Raw genomic sequence first — 25,929 nt, 5'->3', positions numbered from 1 at the left:
ATTTTTGTCCCAAAGTATATTTTAATTTTTCCAATGTTTCAACCTGAAACATCTGCATTGTATATCATTCAATACAAATTTATCAAATGCTAAACAAATAAAAGTCTGAATATTTTCATTCATTTTAATTTGCACTTATTTCATTTGAGGTTTTATGGGTGTGATTTTTCATAATTATCTCTTTTGCTAGTTTCATGAGAAATAGAGAAGATTATCCTATTGTGCAGTAAAACAGTGTTCACAGAAGCCAAGATTTTCTAAGTGCTTTTCCAGGTTAAGTCTTAATTAATCTTTCTTGATAATATCACCTCACTTTAATTTTCTCATCTGTAAAATAGAAGGTTTACAGGAAAATCTCTAAGGAATTATCCATAATTAAAATGAAGTGATTTACAACTGCATTACTCATTCTCTGAGTTGAAAATTTTAAATAGAACAATAATTCACTTCCAAATGTTGTCATTGCTTTGATTTCAATGCACTGAATTCTTTAAAATCACCTCTGTGGTGGAACCAGGGCAAGCACAATGTCTAAGTTATAGATAAGGAAAAATGTTCCAGTATTGTATGAGTTAATTTTTAATTAGTAGGTGATAAAGGCTGACAGGGAGGGTCCGGATTCTGCTAATAGTAATAAGTGAGATAAATGGTAAAGAAAACTGTGAGTCTTAAAAAGCTGTAAGAACCATAATAAATTAAAGTTGTATTAACAAGGTACTGGGACTTCTGTAATTACATATCCCACACAAACAGATGAACACACATATTAGTTTTATCACTATGATTATCATGAGATGGGGAAATTCCTTATATCACTATATTTGTTTGGTAACAATACCTTCTGTCTCAGTAATCTATTTTTTACTAAGGACATGATAGGAATATATGGTCAAATAAAGATGTCAAAATTATTATAGGCTTCATTTACCTTAATTGGCATCATTTTTTACAATTGCCATTTTGTTGAGATGCTAATGTAACCTTTTTTTTTGGTACTGGGGATCAAACTCAGAACCTTGCACTTGCCTGGCAGATGCTGTTCTGCTGAGCTATATACCTGGCCCAAAGATGCTACTATAGATAATTGAATTTCAGTCTTTTTCCTATATATACATTAGTATTGAAAACAAAATGTTTTCCTTTAAAAATATATGTACACAGATATATAATAGATTTGGAAATGTTACATATTGTATTTTATGGAGTTAAGTATATCATCAAGTATTTGTTTGCTATAATCATTAATCAAGAAAATAATTATAAAATACCCACTTAAATAAAAAAATATCTCTCTACAAATTTTAGACTGTACACTAAACATTAGATTACACTGGTAAAAAATTAATATTGCATTGTATTCCTAGGTAATCTTGCTTTTATTATTACAATAATATTGTCATTTTCTTTACATCTTATGTTCCCTGGCTTAATGTCTATTTTTCTGTGACATTGGATGAAACAATTGTCTTTGGCTGGAATTTTCATAATATAACTTTTCCTGTCATTTTATTCTGACTTTGTAAGTGTGTTCATATTAAGACATCCTCTTAAATAGACCACAGCTTACAGTGTTTGAGATGGCCTCTGTTTGTGTTCTAATCAGAATATATAGCTTTTTTAAAAGTATATTTTTGATGTAGATGCTTCGGCTTCACAACCACATGGTGTGGAAAACACAGAGACTGCCCACGAGTCCTTCCTGCTGCTTGAGTGCAGTGGCCTCACTGTCGCCATACTGCATCCCAGCAGCTCGTCACTGTGACAGATGAACCAAGTAAATGATTACTTTAGGTTTCACCCGGGTAGTGTATGCTATATGGGTTTTTTACAAATGTGTAAGTGACCACTGTGAATTAATCTAACACAAAACTCACAAAATTCAGCAATTTAGCCATTTTGACCCCAATGTCTTAGCATTTATGAAAGTTAAATTTTCATAAATTAGCTTTTTACAAATATTAATAGCATATTTATACTTTTTAGATTACTTTCCTTCACCTGATAATGTGCATTTAATTCCCTATCATATCTGTTGATGTATTTATATTTCTTTTTCAGTACTTGGTAATATTTCTCCATATATCCTAGCACATGTATTTATCCATTTGTGTGCATAAGCATCTCTTTGCTGTTTCCATGCTGGGGTAATCATAACTATAGCTATTTTAAACATTTATAGTGTAGTTTCTTTATTTCTTGCAAAATGTCAAATTATGTGGACAGTTACCAAGGAATATGATTGCTAGATCACATAAGCATATTTGTGTTTTTTAAGTAACTGTCAAACTGCCTACCAAAATAGCTGTACCATTTTTATTTCATCTCAGTAATGAATAACATTTCCTGCGGTCCATATCCTAACCAGCATTTGCTTCTATCAGTGTTTGGAAATTTTAGTCATTATGCTAGAAGGGAAGATATTTTATTGCTATTTTAATTTGAAATTTCTTTGTGATATTATAGTAAATAAATGTTGACCATATACTCATTTCATTGTAGCTATTGAGAAATTTAAATTTACTATTGCCAAAACATTATTTGGTCTTTATATGTTAAATTTTCTGAATTTTCATGTGCTCAATTTTCTGAAATTTCTATCTCTTGATGTTGGTCTGCCTTATGACCAGTAAAGTGTTTCTGTTGTCATCTTGTTTTCTTCTCTACTTGATTTGTTAATTTTATGTCATTTTTACTAATAATGTGATTCCCATATAGATTAAAATGTCACTTTTATTCTTATAGAAGGCTAATACCAACTGGTATCTCACTGTAATCCAAACAAAGCAGCAAACATACAAATATTTTACTATATTTAGTCCCGTTCTTCTCGTGACATTGTTGTTACATATTTTGGAAGACACAAACATTTTATTCATTGCTTCTAGTTATTCCTAGTTCTTTAGTCTCATTTCTATTCTTATCACTTCCCCCTACTCTTTTGTTCTTTTATCTTTCCCTCTGTCAGTCTTTTCTGTTTGTGTGAATACCAGTATTAGACAATCATATTTGAGGAATATTTTATTTGAGAGCAAAATTCTAATGTGACATTTGCTTTTACCAAGCGTGGAGAAGAGGTCATCCACTGTGACGTCCTCAGCGTGCCTTCTGATGAGAAGCCAGATATGGTTTCAGTCTTTGGTAGGTGATGTACCTTCTCTTTCTACTTTGTGTGTGTGGTTTTTATTTTGTTCCTGAAGTACAACAAACATTTAAATAACTGTATTTATAATCAGCAACTCTGTTTTATGGTATTTTTATTCCTTTTCTTTTATATCTATTTCCTTCAATTGGCTTACTTTCCAATAACATTATTTCCACTTTAGTATTTTTCCTCTTGTCTGTTATGAAACATCTATTTATGGAGCTCTTTCTTTATTCTCTTATTTGTTTTTTATAACTTCAAGGATTAACTTTTTCTCCCTATCTACTTCTCTTCAGGAGTTCCCTGACTTATTACATAGTTACTCGATTTATTGGACATATTTATTTTAAAATCCTATCTGATTGCTTCGATGTGTGTATCAGCTTGGAATGTGTATCTCTCTCTGCCCCCATATAAGAAAGTAATTTCTCTTTACCTCACTTCACGGCATGCCTGATCTTCAGTTGAATGTTCAGTTTCTTTAAATGAAGAATTCAATCAATAATTTGGATAACTTAATAGTATTTTCACTTTCTATTTATTTGTCAAATTATATAACAGTCAAAAATAGAGCTTTATTCAAGCTTGATTTTAGGCTTTAAGACTTTGTGTCTGAATCAGATTTATTCTTTTCAAAATCCTGATACATCTGCTAATTTTTTTTTCTATAATGAACCTTAAATCTACTCCTTCAGCAGCCCTATAATTGGCTGCATCTGAGTTTTTCACCTTAACCTCTGGTCTATATATTATGTGAATCTATCATTCCCTGGCTTCCAATTTTGTATAGGCATATGTCTCAAAGGAAAAAATAACAGACGATACACTGAGTTCATCTATTTGTCCTCCTTTCTTTTGTGATATTAGACACTCAAATTATAGGCAACTTGAGTATGCAATATATGTCATTATTCAGTGTATTTACTGAAATATAGTAAGTATATATGCATAAAATGCCTATGTGTGTGTATGTACTGTTCATTCATTCAAGTGTTCTAAATAGATATAAACTAAGTAGTCATAAACACAAAAGTATCTGAGGTAATGCATATATAATGTTATTTTATTTTATTTTTTAATCGGTATTGGGGATCAAACTCACGACCTCCTGCTTGCAAGGCAAGTGCTTATGCCGCTGAGCTAAATCACCAGCCGCCATAATGTTATTTTATACTTGAAAGTGCAAAAATATAGTTTAAGGTAGTATAGAAAGCATCACATTAGTTGATGGAATAAATTTAAAAAAATAAAATGTCAACTGTCAGACACATACATATAAAACTGAAATAATTCCTTCAAAGTTAAATATAAAGCATATATGTAACAAAGAAAAGGCTAAGACAAATTATTGGGCTCTGTATGTCTATGTTTCAGAGGGAGACTGGTCTTTGTATCTGAGAAACAACCATGACTGAATGTGAGGGAGATGTGGCTGTGCCACCTGTCACTCGATTGCCACTAGGGTTCATTTGACTCATCTGTCTGGCTAGGTCGGTGTTCTCTTCCTCAGTCCCTGATCCATGAGAGTCGCCTCTGAGGCTGGGCTGGTTGAAGAGGAAGACCAACTCACAGAGGAGGACTTCTACTTTGTTAAGCATATGTGAGGAGCTGCATTTCCATGATAGAACCTCCAAAAAAGAAATATTCATGGTAAAAGCAACATATGGATCAGTAGAGAAGACAGCAGAGCAAAATTACAGCAGGAATTTCAATAAAGCTTGCATCAATCTGGGTATCTGTGTGATTAGAGAAGAAAACAGAAAAAAAAAATCACATAAACTGGGTCACATGGCTGTGACCAAATAAGAAAAAGTAGTATATTGAAGACCTAGAATGGGCAAGAAACATAACAAAACATTTCATAAGTGAGAATGAGCTAGAAATAGGGAAGCAAACATTATGTTTCTATCCCAAATATGTTTGCAAGTGGCAATAAAATAAGAAAGGAAAGACATAAATTCAGAAAGAAATAAAGTAATACAGAAAAACTAATGCAATCAAGAGATACAGAAGTTAATTTAAAGTGAATGTGCTTACAATTGCAAGGAGATTAAGACATGATTGATAGAAATATTAAATAAAACAAGCAGATAGTGATCAAGACATGAAAGACTTAAAAAACAATTGATTAGAAATCTGGAAGTGAAATATGGAATCACTAGCACTGATCACACAATGCTAGAAGAATAAACACCTTGTTACTGATGTAACAAGAATACAATACATATATCAGTATGTACAGAATATCGATGTATTCTGATATTTAGAAGGATTATTAATAAGTAGCAGATATTTAATAAATATTATTTATATTACTGAAAATATTGAAGAATATTGATTAAGTTAATCAGGCAAAGATAATGGAGAACAATTTTAGTAGAAGACACACATCTTACCTAATTTTCCTCTAGTATTTCAGGGAAACTCTTCTTCTCATGGAAAAATCACAAAAATAAGATTAGGGAGACAAACTTCAGTCACTTTCATGGGTTCAGTACTGACATTCACTCTCCTTTTCTCTATCCTTTGCCAATATTCCTTGTCCTCAGCTATTAGCTCTGCTGCTTCTGAAGTTTTACCTCGTGGTGTAAGCTAAAATCTTTTCTGAGATATCCAAGTTCCTGAAACCAACACTGTTCACAGAAAATGAGCCTTGAACTTATCAATTTATTATTAACTGTGGATAAGGGAAACTGACAGGTATCCAATCCTATTACCTGGCTATCAAACTTGTGCTTTCCTGCTCACATGAATAACGGCAGTCCTAGATACTCATACGTTTGAGGATGTTTTTGATGTTTCATTCCAAAATTAAGATTCTACTTTTTTTTCCTAATTGTAGGTAGACTTTAGATTTTCCAGGAAGATAGATAGCAGCAGTCCTTAGAGCTAAGTGAGAATGAGTATGTCCACAGTGAAGAAGTTTCTCCTTTCGGTACTATGTGCCTGCACCCTAGAGATTCCAGAGTTCTGAAAATGGGAACGATAATCTCTCAATAGGCAACTGGTAATTATGGTGTTTATAGACTCGCTTGTTTCATAGATTTTCAACTGAAGACACAGTGCAGAGAAAAGCTCAGTTTTAACACATTCACTCTGCCCTTCATTGCCTCTGAGCTGGACCCTCAGGTGCACCTGTGTTGGACAACTCCATCGCTGTGTAGCTGGTTGCCTGAAACAGGAAGTGGGACACAATCAATAGCGTGCTTCCTTGGACACACGTGCAGAACTTCCTCACTGAGAACTGCATCTCCTTGTGTGATGTTCCTTCGTATTCTTTGCATTAGGATAAAATACTGCATATCCTCCACCCTGATAATGATGCCCGGGTACAGCTGTTCATTAAGGAAAAATTAACCCATATTTGAAATAAATATTTTCTGTGAGAGGAATGAAATGCTGCTACTCCCAGAAAGAAAGGGACCTAATGGAGTTAAATTGCCACCAAGACACTGAATGGTCACCTCAAGTATTTGTGACCCGTTGAAAGCTTACCTTTGCTGCTGATACTGACATTTTTGACAGTCAGACTTAAGAAGAACTAAATCTCATGTTTGGCATGGGTGTCCACAGACTCCGTTCTGCCTCAGTGGTCCTCACCCTCTGTGGCCAGGTCCCTCTGGAGGCGTCATCTTAACTGTATTCCATCGTGTGCCTGCTGCTCACCACACTTCATGTTGGTTGTGTGGCTGTGGTCAATGAACGCTTACTAATAAAATCTGTCTCAGACACACTCTGTGGTTGATGTTTTGAAGCCTCTTCTGGATGGACATTTTCTTTTTAGACATTAATGCGAGATACAGAGACCTTCAAACTTTAAATTCACATTCCTATATCCAAGCATCTTTGGATCTCATTGTTTCACCTGCCCGCTGTTATGCTTCTCTTTATAGAATTTTGGCTGAAAGGAGGTCAGAATCACTTTCTATAAGGCCATGTGTATGTTTCCTTTAAATTACTTCTTTTAATCTTACTACTTTACTAGGGGTACATATCAAACTATATCCATCAGATTTTTTTTTTTTTTTTTACTTGCCAGTGTCTTTGAAACCCATCCCTAGTGTGGGGATAAAGCAATGATCCTCCAATTTTATTATTAAACCACACTCTGACCTGGTCCAGGAGCTCACACACTATCCACTCTCCTCCTTCTTTAAATAGCCAGATGGCCCCATCACATGTGATAATAGGTGAGATCAGAGAGAAGAGAACTAGAAAAAAATGTGGGAGTGTCATAGGATACATTCTTATGAAACTTAGAACTTTTCATTGCTTAGTTCCCTGCTATAAATTTTGTCATATTATCCTGCCTGCTGCTCCCAAATTCATGGCTTGATAATTCTAGCAGAACTATGTTAGGGATACATAATTTATAATTGCACTGCTTTGAAGCATTCTAATTTTTCTACAGCATAGAAGCCAGCAAAAGGTTGACCACGGATCTCTAGTTTTTTCTAATGCAGATCAAATGCCTCTCTTTCAAAATACATTATGATCTCCGGGATTGGTTTTCATATGCTGTCTTAGTTATTTTACTCACTACAGGGACAAACTACCAGGCACACAAGATTGAAGGAAAGAGAGGTTTATTTTGGCTAAAATCTCAATCCATAGTCAGCTGGGTCTAAAACATGATGGCCTTACAGAAGAGAAGATCCCTGAAAGGAGATGTAGGCTTCCAGGCAATGCCCAAAGTGACCTAGCTCTACTTAACAGGCTAACAGCAAGTCAGGTAAAATTTCTCTAGTATCTTATCAACTTCAAATGTTATCAGCTATGACCACAGGAGGTTTTAGAGAGATATCTAGATATTAAGCATAAGACATGCATTTCCCGTGCATTAACTGTCCACTTAATGATGTCACTGATAATTGAAGGACAGAGTCTTATATATTAAGTGTGATCCAGAGCTTCGACACTGGGTCAAAGAGCCCTTTTCTTTCCAGCGACCCAGGACAAGGAGCCAGCTTTTGCTGTCACCAATGAAAGCGAGCAGAGCCGTACTGATAAATATGGTGTATGTTGCCTACAAACCTGAGGACTCTTATTAAGCAATTCCTTAACTGGCTTGTAAGACAAGCAACGCTAATTGTTTTTTCACTTGGAAAGGGTTTTGAGTCTTGTTCTGAGCACTGGACTCTTACATCTTTCTCAAAATGGCTGATACTTAATTTTTCAAATGGTTTGTTTCCTTGCCTCTGGAGCATACATTTCTTGCCAAGTCCTGAAATTTGCAAGATTCTTCTTCTATATTGTACAATACAAGTGTGATGTTCTGGATGTACTGGGGTAATGTGCTATTTTGTGAAATTTCCAAAAGTTAAAGCCATTTTCTGATAGTTAGCAGATCCTTGGAGGTGAAATGGGAAGTGGCTACTATCCATCCCTGATGAATATGAATTGTTACTAATTCTCATCCCTAATTAGAAGAAAAACTGCTTACACCCAGCATATACCATTTACTGGAGGCCTCATTAATGTGCCCTTGTGTTCTGACTTAGAGCGAGAATAACTCCCAGAACTCTCATGAACTAAGACATAGAGATTTCAGGTTGTTGGATCACAGGGCTTCTATAGCTGAACGTGCTGGTAAGAGGTGAGTCCTGTTCTGAAGCAACAAGGTACTAGGCTCTGACATGAGAGGGTAACTCTCACTTCCTCGCTCTCTCTTTCTCTCTTTGCTTTCAAGCCACCAAGACGTGAACATATTCTCAGCACTGGGCTCTATCACAATGCCATTACATACATGAAGCAACCAACCATGGACTGAACCCTTTACAACTGTAAGATGACATAAGCCTCTCCTGTTGTAAATGGAGGTCTTCTACCTTACATTCTCATGCCTGGTATAGCAGCTAAAGTGGGTGACCACTTGAGTCTTCTGATAACCTACAATTAGCCTACAAAGTCACTAAGTTGCTTAGACTAGGCCCAAACCTTTGATGTTAATCCATCAGGTTTCCAGAATACTGGGACTGCAGGTGTCTATCACCATCCTTGGTTTTGAGACTATATTATATTTATCTTTTCTGCACTTCTTTTGTGCACCTAACATGCCCCCAGTAAGTGATACAAAGGAATTTTAAATGTAATCTATTTCTTTATTGCTTGCTATCTACCAGTGGCTAAGCAGAATATAAAATTTTTGCTAATAATTTTATTGGAGAACCTATGAATTTTCTCTGTATGAAACGTTCTATGCCATGGCACATTCAGCTTGATTTGCATAACAAGCTAATCATTGATTACTGCCTGTAAATTGTTACTGGAATGATCTGGGAGGTAAAGTTATTATTGTTATAATTTCAATAGCAGAAATAGTGTTTGTAAATTCAAGGACAATTTAAGTGGTTTTAATTTGTTAAAAACTACCTTCCAGAAAATATTTTTAAACATTTCATGTATCTCCTGTTATTTCCAACTATTATTTGCAGAATACTCAAACTCCAAATTTTTAAAGTACATTAGGAAATTTTTAATTTTTCTTTCTTTAGTATATTCAAAAATTTTTGCAGATATTACAGCAATAGGTTTTAGAATGTTTCATCACATGAAAATTAACATAGCAATTCTCAGTTATTATCCATTTTTTCAACTTGCCTAGCATCAGACAACTACTAATCTAATTTCTATTTTTATAGATTTCCAATGTTTTCTGGACATTACATATAAATGGAATGATATACATGTTGTTTTTATACATACTATTTGTTACTAAATTATTTTTCCTAAAAGAACATTTTCCAGATTTCTTCAGATTGTAAATTATGGTAGCATTTTATTTCTTTTTATTGCTGAATAATATTCCATTGTACGGATATACCCTATTTTGGTTAGTTGTTAATCAGTTGAGAAACATTTGGGTTGTTTCTACTTTTCGATACTATAATAATGCTGTGAAATTATGAATAATGCTGTAGTTTCAATATTTTGCCCCATAGACAAAAGATTAAATGAAATAGTTATGAAAATTCCAAATTATGTCAGTTCTAGAGATCAACATTTTCATGAGAGCAAATGATTGGAAGATGCCTCCAGTCCAGGAAATTCACCCTCACATTGTCTTAGTCTAGACCCCATATATCTGTCATCTGTGTGTTCCCACTCCAAAAGAGGTACCTGAAACTTTTCAAACTGAGGGTCTCTCATTACTGAAACATCTGATATTTGCTTTCCTCCGGTGTCACATTGCTTGAGAACATTGTTGCAGGTCACATAGGTTGTGCACTGGGAGAATCTTCAGAATAATCACCATCCTTGCTATTGCTGGTTCTCCTTATTGAAACCAGCTAATTCTTCAGTTATTGATTGCAGATGTGAATACCACCACAGCTCAGATAAGAGATCTGGGCAGGGGATCTTTATTTTTATTAGTGTAATTTCCTTTAGTTTCTTGGTGTTCCATTGTTGATTCTAATGAGCATATGAATAACTCATTAGAATCAAGAGGAATTAGTGTCCTCCTTTTCTGTCCATCTGTTTAACTTCTTTCCTTCTTTTAGGGTTGTTGTGTGTTATTACCATCTTCACAGCTCTGCAGAGGAAGCCCAGCTGACTACCACTCTGGCTCCCCTGGTTGATAACATAATTGCAACTCTAGAATTCTGGTTCTCAGTTGGGTTTTCCTGATCTCTGTCACATGATTGTGCCATCATGCTAGTTTGCATCAGTGAGCCCAGCTTTGTGACTAACTCTACCACCCTCAGCTATAGCCTGGGAACAAGGCCTCTGCAACAGTGATTAGCATTTCTCATGTCTCTCTCATGAGTGCATGCTAATGAATACTTTGGGATTTTTTTTATGAAATATAAAACAGAAACACTAGATAGCTTTTCTACCACCAGGTCAACTTGGACACACCACATTTACTCAGTCATTTAAATCACTCTTTAACTGCCCACTATGGCAATTGATGCATTTTAACTGTACTCCCCAGGGGCCATCAGATTTCTAAGCTTCAAGAAGCATCAAGTGACAATATTATCCAACACACTGCTAAGCTTTTAGTTCCTTGACACACGTTACACGAGTGTCCTATGTCCATGAACACTCCTTTTTCTATTGGAAGTCCTAGTCTCAGTGCAACAGCAGCAGGTCCAGAGGCTGTCATCCTCACTGCTCTGTGTCTCAAAGGGCTCTGAGGCTTATACAACACCATGTCCGAATCACAATGACCCACTATTTCCTTAGAGGCAAGAAGTGAGTTAGTATTGGGCCTTTATACAATTTGACAAAAAATTATATAGCTATGGAAGACAGATGATAGTGCAACCTGGCAAGCAGACAGAACTGGCATTGAGGTGGAAGAAGTCTATACAAAATACCCAATGTGCTTCCTGGCTGGCAGACTTGTTGATGCTGGGAGGTAAAACTAAGGATGGCAGAGACCTTATGGCCCTAAAGGAAGCAAATATTGGGCATGTATGCAGGCTAGTGACAAAGCCAGTAGATTTAAGTTGAGGCTCAAGATGAAAGCTACAAGGAGAGCTTCAGGGTCACACTGAAATTGAGGGACAGCTCAGGACACAGGGCAAAAGGTGGACCTTGCTGAAGGCTTGTGAAATGTCTGTAGAGCAAGAGTAAAACTCAATGTGTTCACCAAAAATGTGGAAATCTGTTGGTTGCAAGAATGAAGATACTCCAGCCCGTGCTGAGAGGGATAGTTAACGTTATCATCTGCTTCTTTTATTCCTTTCCCAAATGGATCCTCTTGGAGAGAATTTTAGGAGCACCAAAACTGGAAATGTTTTGAGCCTGTCTCCAGGAAAAGCAACGTTACCCTCGTGAAACACACACATTTTTTTCTTTCCTCTAGTTTCTCCTTTCTTTATTCCTTTTACATTAATTTCTTCCTTCTTTCCCTTTATCCCTCCTTCCTCTCTTTTTTCCTACTTTTATTTGTCCTTTCATTCATCTGTCCCCTTTTATTTTCCATTTGTTCCTGGTAGACTGAATTCTTTTGATACTGGAATGTCTTCAATAAATATGTTTACTTTTAGATATACCATCTTTCTAAAACAATAGTTTTTTTGTATTAGAGAGAGAAACAGAGAGAGAGAGAGAGAGAGAGAGAGAGAGAGAGAGAGAGAGAATGAATCTTATGGCAAACTCTTATTTTCCTTAGGGAAATAATGTTAATTTTCCCCTGAATGAAAGATGTTTGGAAGGGTTTTTGTAGTGCTAAGAACTCAATCCAGTGTTGTACACACACCAGGAAAGCTCTCTAACCCTGACTCACACCTCAAGCTCAATCATATTCATATTCTAAAACCTGTTAAGTAGCTTCATGTTTGGCAATTTGATTCCTATTTTTCCCCTCCAGTCTTCTTTTTATTGGACTCTTAAAAAAAGTCTTTTTTTTTTTTTTTTAGCCTCCTAGTGTTGTATAATCTCAGATCTGAAAAACATCTCAGAAATTCCCAACACTTTCCTTGTTAGATGACACAACTAGAGTGGAGCAATTAAAGTGATCTCTTACAATCGTAAAGCTACTGGAAGCAAGATGTTGTCACTGTCCATCCCTGACTAACACAAAGCTTGGTGTGACCCTACCATTGGTGCTACTTTGCCTCTTGATATAGTCCCTTTAGCTGATAACTACAGCCAAGAATTTTTGTTTGCAGGCTTGTGTGAATTTATTCCCATGTTCTTTAACTATCTTCCCCCATCCTTATAATTTCTCCTTTCTCTTCTCTTTTCTTCATTCTTGCCCTTTGTTTCATTTTACCTCACCTATTCTGTCTCTAGCCCTCCTTCATCTGCTCCCCTCACTCCTTTATCTCCAATCTGCTGCCTTCTTGATTAGAGGAAGACACTGCAGTTCCACACGCAGCCATGTTTTGAGCTGCTCAGAGCTGTGTATGCACACTGCCTTGTTAATCCTCCTTATCATTTCTGTAAGGACCATTCATTACCTTTGGTTTACAAATGGGGATACGAGGTACTGGGAGATTAATGGAACTACTCAAGATAAATAGTTAATGCGAGAGCCATAAACAGCACCCAGCCTCACTGACATCTGCCATATCCATGCTTTTGGGGCTTCTCCTTTTCTCTCTGAATCTTGCCTCATTAAGTAGTATTAACGCAGCCCTGAGTACTCCTAGGCAAACTGCCACAATCCACTATTACCTGGGAGTCTGAGACAGAAAGGTGCTTTCATTGTGTTTCTGATGCTGCTTAAGTGCATTTGCCCTTGTGTCAAAATTTTTGAGCCTCATTTTTCCCCTCATCTGTAACTGAAATACAGTACTTTTTCTAGTGTGTTTTAGTGTGGTGTTTTTCAATGTGTGACATTCCAGATGGTTCCATCATGCACACGTTTATTTTTGGTAGAGTAGGTACAGAGTATTAAATAAATAATAACGCTATTATTAACCAGTCATTTCACTTAAATGCTCTAGATAACTTAAAAAGAAAGATTTATGGTAAGCCTTAAGAGCACTTGAAAATTATATACTCAACAATGAGGGCTTCAGGACCTTGGGCAATCGAAGTGTCTTGCAAAACTTAATGAGGCCATAGAAGTATTTGACATTTTTTATAAGTACCTTGCATTAATAATGAACAAAATTATTTTTGTTGTTTAAATCAATGAACTAAGGTACTCTTTTAAGCTGGATTTCCATGTTTTCTAAATCATCAATAGATCAATGAAAAGAAACTTTAGGGACCATATAATGATACCGATGGTGTATGGTTATGAAACATTAGCTCATCAGTGAAACTCACATGCTTACATTTTGTCAAGGGCAGAGTAGGAGACACTTTCCCCTGACCTTATTGTGCCCCTAGGTAGCATATATGTCATTTCTCACTGAGTTTAGGCACACCCAGCTTCTTTTACCTGCACTCCTGAAATTCACTCTAGTGTGGCTGGACTTGGTCTCTTGCTTCTTGGCCTTCCCACCATGCAAAGAATGGGAGCCATGTGGCCGAATCTCAGAATGATGGAGACCCTTGGTGCAGCTCTGACTCCAACCTAAGCCTTTCTCTTAGCTTGCCAGGCCCAATAGAGAAATCACCAGCATGGGGCAGCTCCATTTCTGACACATGGATGAATCTAGCTAGCATCCTTCATTGGTTCAAATGAGTTGGAGGGAGAAGATAATCAGAAGTTCAAAGAAACATGCAAATTGGCATTGCTGTTCTTTTTCTCTCTGCTTTATTTATTTTTCTGGCAGGGAACGGTTCCTGATGGGGCTTGTTTATTTAAGGGGCCAGCTCCTGGCCATCAGGTTAGTTTGCTTTGCATGGTTCTTCAAGGTACTGTTTTCTCTCCATTGTGCGGGCACTTCCTTGTTGAGCAACAGGGAGCCCCGAGGAGGCCTCTGGGTGAAAGATGTCTAGCAGAACCCAGCTGGCCTGCGTTCAACCCCAAAACATGGGCAGAAGCTCTCAGAGCCTGCCAGCCTTCTAAATCCGGTGTGATTCCTTCTCAGTCTCTCTCTGTCCACAAGATCACGCTTTGTTAGATATGGCGCATCCTATTCAAGAGCACAGCCCAGCACCCCGCGTCTTTGCTTTAGTGGTATCCTGACCAGAGATGAGTCTTTTAAACATTTCACAGTTTGATATCTTTATTTGAAAATGTAAAGCATTCTTATGAAAGTGGATTGAACAGGTTAATGGTTACAAAGCAATTTCCCTGGCTCACAGGCAGTCACCCAATAAATGGTAGCCACAGTGGTGATTTATTTAAGCTCATTTTCCGGTACCCGAAACTTTACCCTGAGTTCCAGTCATACTGAGTAGTTCTATTAACAAATAAGAATACATGAGTTTTGCATATTCATAATTAGAGTTTAGATCATTATGTTTTTAAGTTTTTCTTTTTTGCAAATTTATTTTTTATTACAAGTTTGCAGTTCATAATGATCACATGCTTTGTGGGGAGTTATATGTTTGTGATGACTCTAAATTCTTTATTCATTTTTTCTCTCTTCCCTCCTTCTTCCCTCCTTCTCTAAGTCTCCTTTCCATTTTCAAAAGATCTATCCTTTTCCTGTTTTCTAACATCTATCTGTCTTTTATTTTGCTTTTGTTTGTGTTTCTCAAATAAAAGAAACCATGTGATATTGAAGCTTGTGTATCTGATATATTCCACTTAATATTGTGAACACAAAATGCATCCATTTTGCTACACATGACACAAGTTTATCCTTCTTTATGGCAGAATAATACTCCAGTGCAGCATTTTCTTTATCCTTTCATCAGTTGATGAATGAATGGAATGCTTCCAAGATTTAGCTATAATACTATGTTTTTAGTTCTTTGGGAAAGATACCCAGAAAGGAATGGCTATTTCAAATGGAATTTCTACTATTAGATTTTAGAAAAAAATTTATACTAATTTTTATACTGGTTTTGTTAGTTCACATTTTTGCCAACAATATACAAGCATTCTATTTTTCTTCCAATCTTGCCAGTATTTTTAATTATTTAATTTCTCAGTGGTGGTCATTCTTTTTGAAGTGAAAGGGAATCTCAATGCTATTTTGCTTTCTTTAATAACTAGAGATGTTCACATTTTTTCATATATTTATTGGGCATTTGCATATATTCTAAGAAACATTTCATTTATTTCTTTTGCCCAATTTTTATTGGGTCTTTTATTTTGGGTCCAATTTTTTTTAGTTATTTATGAAGTATCACCACAATTTTCTTTTATATGAATTGTTTTTATTAATATTTCCAAGCTTTCTCTATATAAAATCATATCACCTGCAAAAAGATATATTCATCCTGATTTTCACTATAATTGTTTTCCAGCTTTGTTTTAATCTCATATTAGCTAGAGCTTCCAATACAATGTCAAATGATAATGATGATTCTATATGTTTTCCTGAGTTTTGTTATAAATAATGATTTTTATTATAAATGATTTTATTCTTTGCTCTTGTTCCCTGTAAGTTATGCATTTGAGACAGTATTGTTACACAATTAATGCCAGCCTTGTGTTAATCATGTAGCCCAGGCTGGCCTTGAAGTCACTCTTCTGCCTCAGTAGCCAGAATGCTGGGATTACAGGCAAGCACCACCATACCCACCGCACTATAACTGCTTTTAAATAATTTTTCCCTTAGATACATTTCTAAAATTCTTAATATTTATATTACTTATTCAGTTTGAGATAAGTTGTTCATATTTGCATGTTTTTTCTTTGCTATGTTTAATAAGTATTTTACTACAGAGGTAGCAAGATAGGATAGTATCTCTTTTACCATTAGTATGCTTTTTTAGTACACAATGATTGCATTTATCATGGGAGTTGATTCATGTGCTTAACACATTTTTATTTGCAAAACATCATCTTTCTGTTTCTTAACCAATTACTAATTTTCACATCTAGCATCATATCTCTGAAGAATTCCTTTTGATTTATCATTGAAAAATAATTGTTCAATAATTTTTAAAATGTATCTTTTAGTTGATGTTTGCAGCATATAATGACATTCACTGAGGGGAGTTGGTACATGAACATAACACTTATCTTTTTAACCGCTTCCTCTCTCCTTTCTTCCCTTCCCACTTCCTGCATTGTTGGCTGCTTTTCATGTTGTTAGACATTTCACTAGGGAACTCAAAGGAAAACAAAACACGCACTCTTTCTGCCATTATGGATCTTACAAACGAGACAAAATTTGGGAAAAATGTTAAAACTCCAGTGTGCAATTGATCATATTAGTGCCGGGTACAGCTAACCTAGTATATTCAAACCCAAGGCTCACAGAAGTTTTATGGAACCTAGGAAATAAAGAATGTTTAGGAAGCAATGAGGTGAAATATGTACATGGGAAAAATGTTATGGGGATTAGGTAGATTCCTACTCATATGGCCATATTAAGACAGACAACCTATAAAAATGACCATTATGGAAGTGATATGGGGGCAAAAAATGGTAGAAACAGCACTGTCAAATATTCTCAAGGCTCAGATATTGAAATCTGCTATGCTGCAGATTTTCACATGATTTAAAAGCAGAAAATATTTTTAAGCAACAGAACTGAGTAGGCAGTCAAATATAAGAGCTGGGTACAAGGGATATGTTGTCAGAGAGAGCAAGACAACCTCAACAAGCTGCATTAAATATCTTCATGCACTCAAATGTGCTTATTTTATTTTCTTGTAATTGGCACGCCTACCTACAACTTGAACCCTTTCGCTGGTGCCTCTGGGATACTAATTGGCAGCTAAATTGGCTCTCCAGGTGTCTGCTAAGGTGTGCCAGGAGTAAAATCACTGTAGTTAAAAGATAAACACCACGGAGAATAACTTTTTTCTTAGAATTACCCATTAATAGTGCTAGACTAGAAAATTTACAACAAATTTCTTTACATTCCTCTAAAAACCACAAATGAAATATTGCTGTCTTACATCAATGGCTGCAAATTGCAGAAAAGTATTCATGCAGCCATCATCTAGGGGAGATGTTATTTTGTTTTATTAGTGTCTTTGTTAGCCCTCGTAAAGAGATATAACTGTGACCATCCCACCCCACATGAAGGTATCACAGTGCTCAGATCGTTCCTCCTAAAAACTCTTTGTGAAATTGTGCAATTTACTTATTTGTTTTATCGCTTTCACTGTTATTAAGGATTGAGCTGAGATGATTCCTCCTGCCTGGCTGTATTTTAGACTAATGCAGCTAGTTATCTTACTTTTTTTTTTTCAGATACAGCCATGCTAGTATGAGTCACCTGCATGGAAAGATGATTATACTCTTTAAAATGAGAACACAAAGAACACTAGACAAACTTAGGAAACATATGTGCTGTATGATACAGTATAGTGAATGCTTAAATTTTAAAAATTATATTACAGTGAAAAGATATATTGTATTATTTCCCCAAATAGACTCCTCCTTGCTTCAATCATAGGTATCTGTTATAGTCAGAAGTTGAAAGTAGAACAATTACATACAGGACACAGAGTTTATAATATTATTTTATGATATTCACTCAGAGTTAAATACAAGAAAGTACAGGAAATACATTCACGACACTACACACGTAGAAAATCCAGCTGAGGGCCTGGATCCCACAGCAGTATCCAGTATGAGTCCAGCTGAAAGCCTAGAGCCCATGACAATGCTTCCCACAAGTCCAAGTCGAGGTCTAGAGGCCACAACAAAGACTTATGCTAGTCCATTTTACAGATCTGGGCTGGGAAGGCCCAAAGGACAGCAGTGGAAACTAGAAAAATCTATGCCAGCAGCATATGGTTGAAGTTGAGGGTTCCTCACTGGAGCCAAGAAGAGACACTCAAAATAAGGACCAGGGCTCCCCTGAAAAGTATCACATCCATTCTCAGCGACATTGCAGTCTTTAGCTCCTCCAACAATGAGAACAGCCACGTAGGAAACCAATATGACAAGCTTCTCCTGAAGATTAAGCAACAAAAATCTTCCCCTGTGGAGCCAGGAAGCGATGCTGAAAGTGAGGACCAGAGCATCTCAGTTGTGAATGACAGTCACTCTCAGCGACAAGGTCCCAAGCTCCTCTGATGATAAAGGCTGAATTCACATTGGGGAACTTAGCCATGACGAGCTCCTCCAAGAGAACCAGCAGCTCCAAGTAGCAATACTTAGGAGAACCCACAATACCAAGCTCTTTCTCTCCATGTTTCTATTTATGCTGACAAATTTCCTTGCATGGTCCTTACACTCAGCACCTTGCTGATTTAATTCATCTGATGTTAAGTTGACCACCATTTTTTAATCCATAACAGTTTCCAATTATTTTTGCCCCTTTCTGAAGTTATTAAAGTCGTCTTTTGTAAAGGTCTTTAGAGGTGTTGTTGCGACTGCCTCAAACTTTTAAATTGTTTCAAAAGCTGACAGAGTACCATATGTAGTGAATAAGCTAGTATAGTGCCCAGTGTTTGTTCAGAATCCAAGAAATTCCAGAATCGCTTCAGAAAGTGGCAGGAATGATGGAAGACATGTGTTTAAAAAGAGGCCAAGACTGTTGAAGTTGATAAATGGCCATGTATATTTTACTGCAATAAAGTTTTTTTTTTTTTAATTTAAACAACCGTGATATTGGTTGATCACACCTCGTGACATGACAGCACCTTTTTTTCCATTCTCAATCCAACTCCACAGTGATCAGAAATGCCTCACCCTTGTGTCTGGACGTCAGACAGCTGGGTGGCATGCTGCTCCCTTAGTCACAGTCACATCATTCTTACCTTCTCTTCCTCAGATTCCAACACTCGAGTACTTTGGCTTTTCTAAAACTGCACGAAAAATCCACCAAGGACAACGATTTTATCTAAAATAATTTATATATTTATTTATAATAATCATAACAATCTTATTTAACAATCTTAACAATATAATAACAATCTTAAAATGTGTTTATTATTTATTGTTCAGTAACTTACCTTTGCAATTTCTATGATTTTGAAAAGGAGAGATGTTCTTTCTTCCATCTTAGGATCTGCAATGTGTAGCACAGATACTGAAATAAAAACAAAACAAATACAATCATTTGTTTCATAGTTACTGACATCAACTGTGCATGATAACAAATGCCTGGTTCAACTGCTTTCCAAATCACGAATTTTTAAAAATCCTTTTTTGTTGTGACAGGGAGTAATGACTGCTTCTTTCTAATACATTTATGGCTAATTTATACAATAAATGTATTAGAAAATTAATTTTTAAAGGAGACAAACGACTAATCTCTCATAAATGTCGAACACACCTGGAAAATGTGAATTATTGAATACAGAGTCTGCATTGTATCTTGAAAACCTGGAACAAACTGCTTATTACTGCAGTTTGTTTTATTGAATTGCTATGATTAAAAAGGAGAATGGCTTCATGTGAAGGTTTTTCCACTAAGGAAAAAAATATACCCCCTGCCCTGCTCGCCCACATATACAACAAATCTTGCCAGAAGCACAGAATTTATCACTTTCATTTACTGCAGTGGAATTGCAGCAGTGCCCGAAATGATCTTCAAGGAAAACTGTGAATATTGTAGATTGGGCAGGATCTTCATTTCAGACGGAATGTTCGAATCTGTTAGCGCACACTAAATGTTTAAATTATATGCACTTTATGGGAGGAGACGGAGGGCACCACCAGAGAAGTATTTGGACTGGTAGAAGTGTTGGGGTCCTAGAGACATGCCTCTTTCTATAGTTATACATTGCCTTTTTAAACAATAATCCTTACCAAATATATGATGTGCAAATATGTTTCCCCATACTGTGAGTTGGCTCCTCAATCTGTTGATTTTTTCTTTTATCATGCAAAAAAATCCTTACGCTGTCCAGTGTACTCAGGATATTTCTACTGAAGTCAATAACCTGCTATTTCTGTCTTTTCTTTTGGCGTACTCTATTGAAGACTAAGCTTTGTCTATTCTCAGTTTTTTTTTTTTAAGGAAAACTAAAAAATAAGACATTTTCCATCAAACTTATGAATGTAATTATTCCTTAATCCTTATAAGCCTGCACATAGACACACTGAAGTACTTTCAAATAAAATAAAACAAATAAAAATAAATTGATTCCTTCCAGGTGTTGCTGCTGGTTCCTGCCCTCTTTTATAGAAATCTCAACCGTGTTGTCACCTCAATCTTCCCACTCTTCTCTGCATTACATTTTATTTAAATTCTCGGAAGCCAGTATCTGCAGCCATCATTTTAGGAATGAATAATACAAATACAAATGTAAATACTCTGAATATTCTATGCAAGGCTTGGCAGCGACATACGCCACCACTTATCTTGGGTCAAAACCTGGTTTTAGAAGGGCTGAACAATCTGATAGGCATGTATTTAAATTCTGGAAAGCTTCCACTGTTTTGAGTGGTTTTAATGTCTTCTATTCCAATCAAAATTTACTGCTTAAATTTATTGAATTGCTACATTATTGTTATATAGAAATATAACATACATAATGGAAAATTTGTAGCTATACACAATATATCCTGATCCTTTTTGACCCATTCCCCTCCTCTCCCTTCAACCCTTCTGCCTTTCATTCTTTGCAAAGCTTCCTTTCCATTTTCCTTTCTATTCTTTTTTCCTTTTCTCTTCCTTTCCTTTGCTCTTATCCCATCTCTTGTTTAATTTCCATTTTTAATATTCTGATCATCACTTCATGCTGATCATCTCAGGCTGTTTTTTGGCATTTTGAACACTATTGGTGAAACAATTTGCAAATCATTTGCCAACTTAGTGTGTATTTTTAATTAATTTTATATCTATATAAGTAAAAACTCAGATGCAGCTTTAAAAAGTAGTATGGGCAGATCTCTAATAGTAACCTTTTCCCAAGTGATAGTAAGATTCTAGTACAAACCTGTTGATTTTAATATAACCCACTGGTTTGGTTTAAATTCTCTCCATTTCACTCATGTTCATGTAAGCCTCTCTGTGTATGTGAGTGTGTGTGTGTGTGAGAATGTTTATTTCTTTATTTCTACCTAAGCTTACCATATGTAGATTGATACACCTACAAACACAATTTGATTTATTTTTCTATTCGGACTTGACAGATTTTTTTGCATGTTTCTCTTAAGACTTTTTTAAAAACTCTATGCTTCACAAATATTTTACTCCCATTCTATGTTGTATTTGTCTATTCACTAAATGTCCTCATTAAAAGGGGATTTTTTTTTACATTGATGAAGAACAACTTATTAATTTGTTCTTTGGATCATGTTTTTTTGCGAAATATATAAAAATCTTAATATGATACTTGGAGACACATATATGTTTATGACTGTAGTATATTCTATAGTATGTTACATTTAACTACTCTATTGCTATAAAGTCATCATCTGTAGTACTGCCTCATTACACTTCTTCTGTATGATAACTAATGATTTATTTGTATTTCTCTATCTTACAAGCTTCAAGCTTTGGAAGGTAAACATTGTACTATATTTAATTTTGTTGCCCCAGTATCATATGCAATATTTGGCATAAAATACATATTAAACTTATTTTTGGAATAAACTATAATGAAGTAAAAGATTAATGAGAGAGAGAGATACAGAGGCAGAGAAGAAGAAAGACAGTGAGAAACACAAGAACACCAGAATGGGGCGGCCTTTTAGTGCTCTTTAATACTCAAATTTAAATAACATTTAACATGTTTCAGCTGTCTCCTTTCTTCCACATAAGCCATTGCAATCATTGGAAAACATATTTAAAACTTTAACTAAAACAAAGCATGTATTTAGCTCAGGTGTCAGAGTAAAAATCAAGCTCTGATTGAAAGAATTTCAAGGTCAGATGCTGCACTGCAACAAGTTTGTATTGGCCATTTATTTAGCTTTTTTTTTGCAGTACTAGGGATCAAACTCACGACTTCACACTTGCCAGGCAGGCGATTATGCCATTGAGCTAAATCCCCAGCCCCATATTGGCCATTTAAAAGGAAGAGTATTTTCATTGCCATCACCTGAAAATAAGATTAAGACATCAAATAGACAACATAGAAAACTTGTCTGTTTAGCATGTGTTATGGCTTGTATCAAAATGTCTCCCAAGCCTCATATGGTCATTGGTGGGGCTTTTTGGTGGTGGCTGAATCTAAGATGGTTGATATTGGCATCACGTGATTATTTCGTCTTGCTTTCATCTCTCTTTTGTCTCCCCCATGTCTTTTATTTAATCCCCGTTTCCCCTCCAGGAGTTCTAAACTTGTTGATCTACAGGCCAGATCACACGTGTGTGGGGCTGGACCTGTTTTATGGTGCAATACTGGGTTAAGTCTTCTCCACCCTCCATTAGTGTTATTCATACTGAGGTTGGTAACCTGGATAGGGCAAAAGGGAAAGAACAATGTGGCTGCTTGTTTCCTGTTTCTTCCTGTTTGCAGTTTAACTGCCTTGCTGTCTTCTGTTTTGTGACTGTCATGCACTGTTCTCCTCCATGATGCCCTTCTGCCTTGTCACCCTGATTTGGAGCCAGCCAATTATGAACTGAAACTTCTGTAAACTATGAGCCAAATAAACCCTTCCTTCTCTAACTTTGAGCCAAATAAACCTTTACTTCTCTAACTCTGGGGGTCAAGTATTTTGTCTCAGCAATGAGAAAATTATGTAAGCTGTATTTTGAGATTCATGAAGCTCACTGAAAGGGTTTTGGCCCAGGCCGGATACTGTAGCCCATAAAGCCAGAAAGCTCCTATCTCCCCACACCCTTAGGAATTGCCTCTGGCACCAAACTAAGACCAATGGGCTACCAGTGCATCCCTAAGGCCCCCTTAGGTTCCACCCCAGGCCGAGGCTACTTATGTGCCTCACTCCACGTGTTTCATGGACAGATCTCTGGCCCAGGGTGGAGATGCCACGCGCCAGGGGGTCGGGGGTGTCTCTCCCCGCATTCCCAAAATAAAGGTTATTTATATTTCATACTTCTTATCTTTTCAGCCGCTGCCAGTCCTCCTCCTTCCCCCCACAGTTCTATCACTCACGATTCTTCAGAGAACTCTGGAAGTCTCGATTAGTGTTTCTAGAAACAGAATTTCCCCGTAGTGATGTAAAGTTTGTTCATTGTTACTTTTATCCCCCTAGTTTTGACCAAATCATCTCCTGTCTATCTCTGTCTCTGTCTCTCTGTCTCTGTGTCTCTGTTTGTGTACACACACACACACATACCTCCCCCATCTCTGAGACATCTGAGATAGCTGAAAATCTCCTTATAGAGCTCATTGGGTACCCTTTCTAGATGGAAGTTCTTCCATGCCTAGCGTCTTTTTCTCTGTCAGAAATCATCATCTCTATTCAGGCAAGCCTTCCTTACTGCAGGAGGACCACACACTTCTGGGAAATGGATCCTTACTTCATTAAGGCAAACAGCACTTTCCACACCATTGCTGCTGACAGTTATTGGCTAAGAAAGGAAGTTTAGCAGAGAATTAAAGAAAAGTTACCTTGAGTTAATTTGCTGTGTGGGTCAACGTTGAGCTTCATCACAGCCTAAGTATATTTCTTGGTCTCAGGTTGGCATTTTATTACCTCTGTGCAACACTTTCCTTATTTATGAAACGGGAATAATTATGGCCATTACTTTATCTAAGAATAAATGAAATCTTATTAGTTAAATGCTGGAACAGTGCCTGACAGAGTATGAACTTGTTAAAATGTATCTGTCACTGGTGTTATTAGGTGTTTATTTGTGAGCTCTTCAGAGCAAATATTAAAACTTGCTATTAACAATGTAACAAAAATATTTTGTTGGCTCTGAATAAGGCATTGTTTGCTGCTGGCTATGCATTTTTAGCAGCAAAAGTAGCTCTATGATAAAGATAATCCTAAAGACATATAGAGAGGGATGAAGTCTTTTTGTAGATTCACTAAGATACTGAATTAGGGTTTGAAATTCACAGAGCACTGCTTGCAGACAGAGTGGCTCATTTACCCCATGATTTTAGCGATTAACATAGTTTACCTTTAAGTGCTGTCATGAAGGAACATTTTTTAAAAATCAAATGCTTAGCTAAGAGCTTGTAATTTTCACCTCATCTCTTCTATCAATATATCAAATGCTAATTTCATTATATCATCTCTGGTCCCTTAATTATGTTTACAAATACCAGAGAAAACTTTTCATAGTGCAGCAAGCAATAGACATTCAGACTGTCCCAAGACAGCATCCTTCAATGTCCAAAGGAGAAAAATATTTCCTGAAGATTGAGAGAGAAAATCAGAAATTTCAAGAGGTTGATCTTAATATAATTTAAATTGGGGTCACCATTCTCCTGTAGTAGGCCATTGTGCATACAGGTTTTCAGTGACCACTGCTGGAGATTTTCATTGTTGTTTTTATTTTTAAAAACATAAAAAAAAAGCAGAATATATTTATTGAGACAAAGAAAGTTTCTATCCATTAGAGAGACAGAAATGATCCCAAGAGAGTTGCCAAACATCCTGCTTTTTCTAGGGATTTTAATAGAGCAAAACCAGAAGGTGAAGTAGGTCTAAGGTGGGGAAAAACGGGCATGAGGTAGGGCAGAACTACGGTCCAATAAAATTATGGTATAATTATGGTATGATAAATCGGGATCAAATCGGAAAGCAAGCCACATAGCAAGCAGGTATGAAGACACATAAACGGACCTTTTTCCAGAAGGGGGTTGAATTAGTGACTCCTGCTAGCTTCTTCAAGGTGATGGATGTCTATTTAGAATATCAATCCCTGATGCTTATCTTTAAAGGATGTGAGTGTATTTGTTTTACCTTTTGTTTTGAGCTCTGAACTGCAAAGGGCGGTGGGGAGGTGTCTGTAGGTGATTTTCTGTTTCTTACTATCTTACTATCTTACATCTATGGTGTGCATGTGTGTATTTTTCTAGATGCATTTGGGAGATTTACTTATGTCTTTAGAAATTCATAGCCTTTGATTTATGTTTGTTTTTCGGTTAGGAATTTGGGGAATAGTTAGGGAATATACCTCTATGATAATATCATAATAAAGTCCAGCAAATATTTTATGATTCGTGTTAATGAAAAAAGTCGAAAATGCGTAGCAAATGCATATACACATCCTCAAAGCAATTGAAGTTTTCAGCCCACCCACAGCTCCTGAGACCTTTATTTTCTCATCAGCTGAAGATGCGCATTAGAGAACCATAGATATAGTAAACTAAGTTGCTTATATGATAATATAAACTAATTAAAATGTTTTTCCTGACATTTTAATAATTGTCACAGATTATATTTATTGATTTTTTTTAACTGTGTGCTACATCTACTGTGATAGGCACTGCATGTTCAATAGCTCATTTAATTCTCATTATAGTCTTAAGAGTAGGATTAC

This window comes from Cavia porcellus, unplaced genomic scaffold (genome assembly GCF_034190915.1).
Source record: "Cavia porcellus strain 051 isolate PalLab524CR breed Dunkin Hartley unplaced genomic scaffold, mCavPor4.1 scaffold_19, whole genome shotgun sequence".
In the NCBI taxonomy this organism is placed as follows: domain Eukaryota; kingdom Metazoa; phylum Chordata; class Mammalia; order Rodentia; family Caviidae; genus Cavia; species Cavia porcellus.
This window is presented reverse-complemented; position numbering follows the sequence as displayed.